General features: G+C 27.3%; 1 pseudogene; it reads left to right on the forward strand.

Moving 5' to 3' along the window:
* On the forward strand, window positions 1–1,719 carry LOC126306405 (NADH-ubiquinone oxidoreductase chain 5-like; annotated as a pseudogene).
* The last annotated feature ends 7,777 nt before the right edge of the window (window positions 1,720–9,496 follow it).

Below are 9,496 nucleotides of genomic sequence, written 5' to 3' on the forward strand. Positions count from 1 at the left end.
TTATTTTCTATTTGTTCTTTGAGTTTTTTTTCTTTGTTTATTTCGAGAACTATAATTTTTATTTTAGGTATTTATTATTTAATAATTGATTATAGAGTTTTTGTTGAGTGAGAGCTTTTCAATTTAAATGGTTCTATAGTTGTTATAACTTTAATTTTGGATTGAATATCTCTTATTTTTATATCTTTTGTTATATATATTTCTTCTTTGGTTATTTATTATAGAGAGGATTATATATCTGGTGAAAAGAATATAAATCGTTTTATTATTATTGTTTTAATATTTATTCTTTCTATAGGTTTTTTAATTATTAGTCCTAATTTAATTAGAATTTTATTAGGTTGAGATGGTTTAGGTTTAGTTTCTTATTGTTTAGTTATTTATTATCAAAATGTAAAATCTTATAGTGCTGGTATATTAACTGCACTTTCTAATCGTATTGGTGATGTTGCTATTTTAATTTCTATTGCATGAATGTTAAATTTTGGTGGTTGAAATTATATTTATTATTATGATTTTATTTCTAATTCTTTTGAAATAAAGCTCATTACTATATTAATTGTTTTAGCAGCTATAACTAAGAGAGCTCAGATTCCTTTCTCTTCATGACTTCCTGCTGCTATAGCAGCTCCTACTCCTGTTTCTGCTTTAGTTCATTCTTCTACTCTTGTTACTGCTGGTGTTTATTTATTAATTCGTTTTAGACCAATATTGGATACTTATAATTGTGGTTGATTTTTACTTTTAATTGGTTGTATAACTATATTTATGGCTGGATTGGGCGCTAATTTTGAGTTTGATTTAAAGAAGATTATTGCTCTTTCTACTTTAAGACAACTTGGTTTAATAATAAGAATTTTGGCTATAGGTTATCCAAAGCTTGCATTTTTTCATTTATTGGCTCATGCTCTATTTAAGGCATTATTATTTATATGTGCAGGTCCAATAATTCATAATTTGAAGGATTCTCAGGATATTCGTTTTATAGGATCAATTGTTAATTTCATACCTTTAACTTCAGTTTGTTTTAATGTTTCTAGTTTATCTTTGTGTGGAATACCTTTTTTAGCGGGATTTTATTCAAAGGATTTAATTCTTGAGATGGTTTGTTTAAGATGAATTAATTGTTTAATTTTTTTTCTTTATTTTTTTTCTACTGGTTTAACTGCTTCTTATTCTTTTCGTTTGTTTTATTATTCAATATCTGGTGATAATAATTTTTATCCTAGATTTTCTTTTGATGATAAGGGTTATTATATTTCATTTGGAATAATTGGTCTATTGTTTGTTGCTGTTTTTGGTGGTAGTCTTTTATCTTGATTAATTTTTCCTATTCCTCATGTGATTGCTTTACCTTATTATTTAAAGTATTTAACTATTACAGTTGTTATTTTAGGTGCTTATTTAGGTTATCTTATTTCTAATTTTGATTTTTCTCATAATTTATTTTCTTTAAGTATACTTTCTTTTGTTAGATTTGCTGGTTCTATATGATTTATACCTTTTCTTTCAACTAAGTTTATTAGATATATTCCTTTAAAAATAGGTTATTATTCATCTAAGTCATTTGATTATGGTTGAGGTGAATTACTTGGTGGTCAAGGTTTATATAGATTATTTATTTATTTAATTGGTTATATTCAAGGTTGATATGATTCTAATTTCAAGATTTATCTTTTAACTTTTATTTTTTGAATATTTATTTTGGTAATATTGTTTTTCGTTTACTTAAATAGCTTATAATTAGAGCGTGACACTGAAGATGTTAAGGAAGTATTTTTACTTTTAAGTATTTATAAATATAGATATATTATTTTTACAGTGAAAATGTAATGTTTTATTTAAACTATATAAATTTTAGAAATGTTAACGGAGTTTAACCGCTAATATAAAAAGTTAGCAGCTTTCATATTGGCTTTACATTTCCTTAATTGGAACTATTATAGTTCAATTATATTATTAACAGTAATACGCCTCTTTTTTGCTTCAATTAATAAGAATAAGGGTAGTACATACCAATCTCCCAGGTCGAAACTGACTGCAATATCTCGCTTCTTATTCTATTTAAGGTTGATTGATAATATCAATACTTTTTGAATGCAACCCAAATGTTATATTTAACTACAACCCTTTATTCTGCTCATTGTAATGCTCCTTGGTTTCATTCATGGTATAGTCCTCCTAATAGAACTAGAATAAAAAATATTGTTGATACTGTTCAGATTATAATGTCTGAAGTTTTAAAAATAATTACAATTGGTAGAATTAGTGCAATTTCTACATCAAAAATTAAAAAGATTACTGCGATTAGGAAGAATCGGATTGAGAATGGTATTCGTGCTGATCTTTTTGGATCAAACCCACATTCAAATGGTGATCTTCTTTCTCGATCATTAATTAATTTTTTTGATAGTGTTGTTGCCAGGATTATAACAATTATTGGAATAATAAATCTAATGAAAACTCTTGTTGATAGAATTATAATTGTTTTTCTTGATTTATATCAAGCTTTCTGATTGGAAGTCAAATGTACTATTTATACTAGAAAAACAATTATCTACCTCATCAATAAATAGAGATATAAAAGAATAATCATACTACGTCTACGAAGTGTCAGTATCATGCTGCTGCTTCAAATCCAAAGTGATGTCTTGGTGAAAATTGATTTATTGAGTGTCGAAGTAGACATGTTGATAAAAAGATTGTTCCAATAATTACGTGTAAACCACGGAATCCTGTTGCAACAAAGAATGTTGATCCATAAACTGCATCTGCAATGCTAAAAGGTGCTTCTCAATATTCATATGCTTGAAGTATTGTAAAGTATAGTCCTAATAACACTGTGAAGAATAATCCTTGTAGTGCTTGAGTATGATTAGATTCCATTAAACTATGATGTGCTCATGTTACTGTTACTCCTGATGCTAAAAGAATAGCTGTATTAAGTAATGGAATTTGTATAGGGTTAAAGGGTTGAATTCCTATTGGAGGTCATAGTATTCCTAGTTCAATTGTTGGTGCTAATCTTCTTCTAAAGAATGCTCAAAAAAAAGAAACGAAAAATAATACCTCTGATGCAATAAATAAAATTATTCCTCATCGTAATCCAATTGATACAAATCCTGTATGTAATCCTTGATATGTTCCTTCTCGTACTACATCTCGTCATCATTGAATTATAGTTAGTTGGGTAATTCCAAATCCAATTATGAATAAGTTAATATTAAATAGGTGGAATCATTTTGCTAGTCCTGATACTAGGACTATTGCTCCAATTGCTCCTGTTAATGGTCAAGGTCTATAGTCTACTAAGTGGAATGGGTGGTTTGAGTGAGTTGTTAACATAGGTTTAATATACTTCTCTAGAATATAGAGTTCTTAGAATTGAGAAAACATAGGCTTGAATTATTGCTACTGCTGATTCTAGAATTAATAGAAGTATTTGTCCAATAATTAGTAATGAGATTAAGTTTATTGCTATAGATGGTCCTGTGTTTCCTAATAAGGTTAATAATAAGTGTCCTGCAATTATATTTGCTGCCAACCGTACTGCTAATGTACCTGGTCGAATAACATTACTAATTGTTTCAATTAGTACTATAAATGATATTAATGCAGGCGGTGTACCTTGTGGTACAAGGTGTGTAAATATATGATTAGTATGGTTAGTTCATCCAAATAATATAAATCTTAGCCATATAGGTAGGGCAATTGCAAATGTTAATGCTAAATGTCTTGTTCTAGTAAAAATATAAGGGAATAATCCTATGAAATTGTTAAATAATATTATAATAAAAATTGAGATGAAAATGAATGTTGTTCCATTAAATGATTTTGGTCCAAGAAGTGTTTTAAATTCATTATGTAAGGTTAAATTTAGTTTATTTCAGATAATGTTAATTCGTGATGGTGTAAGTCAAAATAGTGATGGGATTAATAATAGTCCTAGAAATGTTCTAGTTCAATTTAATGATAAATTAAAGATGTTAGTTGATGGGTCAAATGTTGAGAATAGATTTGTTATCATTTTCAATTTTAGTTTTTTATTTCAATTGTTCCTTTTTCTGCTCTTTTAATAAGGTTAGGTTTAAATGAGAAGAAGTTTATTTGATTAAACAAGATTAATGTAGCTGAAAATATAATGAATAGTGAGAATCATATAAGAGGGGATATTTGAGGGATTTGGATATAATTTCCCCATCAGAAGTAGTCGTTAATTTACTATGATTTGGTTTAAGAGACCATTACTTACTTTCAGTCATCTGATGAATTTCAAGGTGTACTAATTTTTTTTAGTTACTTTAGATTGACACTCTAATGTTATTTATTTTAACTAACTCCTTAAATTATCTTAGATAATCACTTAATAAATAAATTTACTGAAGTTCTTTCAATTACAATTGGTATAAATCTGTGGTTTGCTCCACAGATTTCTGAGCATTGTCCAAAGAATAATCCAGGTCGATTTATTGTGAATGTTCCTTGATTTAACCGACCTGGCGTTGCATCAATTTTAACCCCTAATGCAGGAACTGCTCATGAGTGTAGAACATCTGATGCTCTTGTTAATACTCGTACTTCTGTATTAATTGGTAGGATTGTTCGGTTATCTACATCTAGTAGTCGGAATCCATCATTTTCTAGGGCATGTTCTGGTGTTATATAAGTGTCAAATTCTACGTCTATGAAGTCTGAATATTCATATCTTCAATATCATTGTCGTCCAATGGTTTTAATTGTAATTATTGCATCTACTGAATCATCAAGTAAATATAATAGTCGTAATGATGGAAGGGCAATAAAAATTAATGTAATTGCTGGTAAAGCTGTTCAGATTGTTTCAATTAAATGTCCATGAAGTATATTACGGTTAGTATAGGCAATAAATAATATATAACTTAGGGCATAACCTACAATTACTGTAATTAATAATAATACGACCATAGTATGATCATGAAAGAATGATAATTGCTCCATTAATGGTGAAGCTCCATCTTGAAGAGATAAATTTGATCATGTTGCCATTAATAAATATTTTCTAATAAAAGGTCAAACCTTTATTTGTAGAGCTTAAATCTACTGCACTAATCTGCCAAATTAGAATCTAGAGATTAATGGTAATTCTGAGTAACTATGTTCTGCAGGAGGGTTATTTTGTAGTCATTCTGTTGATCTTCTTATGTTAGCTCTAAATATAATTGCTCGGTTTGTAATCATTCTTTCTCATATAATTACAATGAATATAATGATTCCTACAATAGAAATTGTAGACCCAATTCTTGATACTACGTTTCATGATTTATATGCGTCTGGGTAGTCAGAGTATCGTCGAGGTATTCCTGCTAATCCTAGGAAGTGTTGAGGAAAGAATGTTAAATTTACTCCAATGAATATAATTGTAAATTGGATTTTTAATCATGTATTATTTATAGTTAATCCTGTAAATAGTGGATATCATTGAATGACACCTCCTATAATTGCAAATACTGCTCCTATAGATAATACATAATGAAAGTGGGCTACTACATAATATGTATCATGTAATACAATATCAAGTGATGAATTTGCTAATACTAATCCTGTTAATCCACCAATTGTAAATAGGAAAATAAATCCTAGAGCTCATAATAATGGTGGATTGAACTTGAATTTAGTTCCATATAATGTAGCTAATCATCTAAATAACTTAATTCCTGTAGGTACAGCAATAATTATTGTTGCTGATGTAAAATATGCTCGTGTGTCAACATCCTTTCCTACTGTAAATATATGATGTGCTCATACAATAAATCATATTAGTCCAATTGATAGTATAGCATAAATTATACCTAATGTTCCAAATGATTCAATTTTTCCTCTTTCTTGACATACAATATGTGAAATAATTCCGAACCCCGGTAGAATTAAAATATAAACTTCTGGGTGTCCAAAGAATCAAAATAGATGTTGATATAGAATTGGGTCACCCCCTCCTGTAGGGTCAAAGAATGATGTATTTAAATTTCGATCTGTTAATAATATAGTAATAGCTCCTGCTAAAACTGGAAGTGAAAGAAGGAGAAGTAATGCTGTAATAGCTACAGATCATACAAATAAAGGTGTTTGATCTAAAGTTATACTTTCTGATCGTATATTAATTGCTGTTGTAACGAAATTCACTGCACCAAGAATAGATGATACACCTGCTAAGTGCAGTGAAAAAATAGCTAGATCTACAGATGCACCCCCGTGTGCAATAGCTCCTGCTAGAGGAGGGTAAACTGTTCATCCTGTACCAGCACCATTATCTACTATAGAAGATGTAAGAAGAAGGGTTAGTGAAGGTGGTAGTAATCAAAAACTGATATTATTTATTCGTGGAAATGCTATATCTGAAGCACCAATTATTAGTGGAACAAGTCAATTACCAAATCCACAAATTATAATAGGTATTACTATAAAGAAAATTATTACGAATGCGTGAGCTGTAATAATAACATTATAAATCTGGTCATCCCCAATTAGAGATCCGGGTTGGCCAAGTTCAGCATGAATAAGTATTCTTATTGATGTTCCTACTATTCCTGCTCATGCTCCAAATATGAAGTATAAAGTTCCAATGTCCTTATGGTTTGTTGAGAATAATCATTTTTGCGGTAAGATGGCTGAATTTTAGGTGGTAGACTGTAAATCTACTTATGAGATGTTTTCTCTCTTATCATATTTAGGTCTTATATTCAATTATGATTCTAGACTGCAATTATAGAGGTGTAAAATTTTACTAAGGCCTAAAAGATTATTCTTTTAATTATAACTTTGAAGGTTATTAGTTTGATTAACTTAAGTCCTTAGTATAATGAAATTAAGGTTGATGTTGAAATCAATCCTATTGTTGAAATTATTACTGTTATAGGAAGAATGATTCTTGATTTTTGGGACTTTATCTTTATAGATCACGAATTTTCTGTGTATGATATAATTAGAGCTGAGAATCTAATACGTATATAGTAGTAGAGTGTAATTGTAGTTAATACAACTATAATAGTTATAATAGTTGTTATATTGTTTTCTATTAGTGATTGTATTACAATTCATTTTGGTAAGAATCCAAGGAATGGTGGTAGTCCACCTAAAGATAATAAAGATAAGAATATTATGAATTTAATTTCGGTTTTTATATTTCTGGCTGAATAAAATTGATTTATGAAAAATAAATTTATTTGCTTAAATAATAAAACTATAATTAATCTTAATAGTGAGTAAATAATGAAGTATAGTTCTCAGATGTTTTCTCTGACTGTTAATGATCTAATTATTCAACCTAGATGTCTGATTGATGAATATGCTAAAAGTTGTTGTAAGGATGTTTGATTTAAACCTCCTATTGCCCCAATAATAATTCTTAAGATAATAATTGTTCAAATAAAAGTTCTTAATTGAATATAATAAGATAAGACCATTATTGGGGCGATTTTTTGTCATGTTATTAATGTTAAACAATTATTTCATCTTGATGCTCCTATAACTTCTGGAAATCAGAAATGGAAAGGTGCAGCTCCAATCTTTAATAATAGTCTAGATCTAATTATTATTGATGGGATAAATTCTGTTTCCCATCCCATGGGATATTTTATTTGAATCAGCAAAATTGAAAATAATAATATTGTCGATGCTATTGCTTGGACAATAAAATATTTAATTGATGATTCATTTATTATTATATTTTTATTTCTTGTTAGGAGCGGAATAAATGAAAGTAAGTTGATCTCAAGTCCTATTCAAACCCCAAATCAGGAATTTGATGAAATGGACAGGATCGTTCCTATCATTAATGTTGATAGGAAGAGAAGTTTTGTAGAGTTGTTGGTCATTAAAAAGGAGAGGATTGATACCTCTATAAATGGGGTATGAACCCATTAGCTTGTTTAGCTTACCTTTTTACATTAAGGTGTATGATGCACGTTAGTTTTTGATACTAAAGGAGGTAGTTTAATTCTATCTTATGTAATTTTAATGAAGGTAATTTTATTTACTTTATTTACCCTATCAAGGTAACCCTTTAATCAGGCACTTCATTTATTTAATATATAAATCTAAAGTTTTTTTTTGAAATTCTTTTATGTATTATTTTGTTTAATTAGGATTAATTTATCCTGCTCATTTTTTTTTATATATATATAATAAATAATTTATATTAATATATTACATTTAATTGAAATTAAAGTATTATAAGTTCATCTTACCATTATCAATTGATTATTTTCATGCAATTATTTACCTAGGATTATAGCTACTTATGTTTTTAGCTTATAATAGGTTATTATAATATAATATATATAATAATATGTAATTTAATATTTAATATTATTACAATTGGATATAATAAATAAAATTATTAATTTAAATATAAAATATTATAATTAATATAAATAATTATATTAATTATAATAATATAATTATGTAAATTATCTATAATTAGATTATTTAACTAATATATATGAAAGTTAACTTAATATAAAAAAAGAATTCATAATAATAACATATTATATTAAATTACATAATTGTATAAAATATATTTATTATATTATTTAATCTTTCTTTATTTATTAGTGAAAAGAAAGATTAAATAAGAAAGAATATAATACATTTATTGCTATACATGTTCCATATTAATCTTTAATTATATATAATAGAGAAGTTGTTGTGGTCATACATAGGGGCGTTTCTTTTTTTTTTTTGTTAATGTTTGTGGTTTTTTTCTTTTTTTTTTCTTTAAATATTTGAATCTTTTATTTTTTCCTGAATTAATAGATTTAAAATTTTCTTATTTTTTATTTTTAAAAGTTTTATTCTTGCTTGTTTATTCACTTTTTCTTGGTATTATATGTAAGTTTTGTTAGACTAAATGTTCTTTTTGCAGTAATTTGATTTAATTATCAAGTGATTTTGGATTTAGCAATTGATTTAGTATCGGCATAATTCGTGCCAGCAGCCGCGGTTATACGATAGATACAAGTGAATATTATTGGTTAAAACAGTTGTTTATATTATTAGGGTTGAAATATAAATTTGTAAGGTGAAATGTTAAAATTTATTTGTGGCCCTTTTTATGAATCTGTGAAATTTAAATAATAAACTAGGATTAGATACCCTATTATTTTAAATGTTAATTATATTTACCAGGGTACTATTAGTTAAGGTCTTTAAACCCAAAGAATTTGGCGGTATCTCATTCCATTCAGAGGAACCTACCCCATGATTGATAATACACGATTTACTCAACTTAATTTATTTGTTTGTATATCTCCGTTATCAGAGAATCTTTTTAGAGTTATAATTCTCAAGATTTATAATTATAAAATATTTCAGGTCAAGGTGCAGCTTATAGTTAAGAGGAGGTGGGTTACAATAGATTTTTGTTTATAACGAATTTGATAGTGAAATACTGTTAATGAAGGTGGATTTGATAGTAATTTAATTTATTTAATTTAACTGATTTTGGCTCTGAGATGTGTAC

Source organism: Schistocerca gregaria, unplaced genomic scaffold, assembly GCF_023897955.1.
Source record: "Schistocerca gregaria isolate iqSchGreg1 unplaced genomic scaffold, iqSchGreg1.2 ptg000333l, whole genome shotgun sequence".
Classification (NCBI taxonomy): domain Eukaryota; kingdom Metazoa; phylum Arthropoda; class Insecta; order Orthoptera; family Acrididae; genus Schistocerca; species Schistocerca gregaria.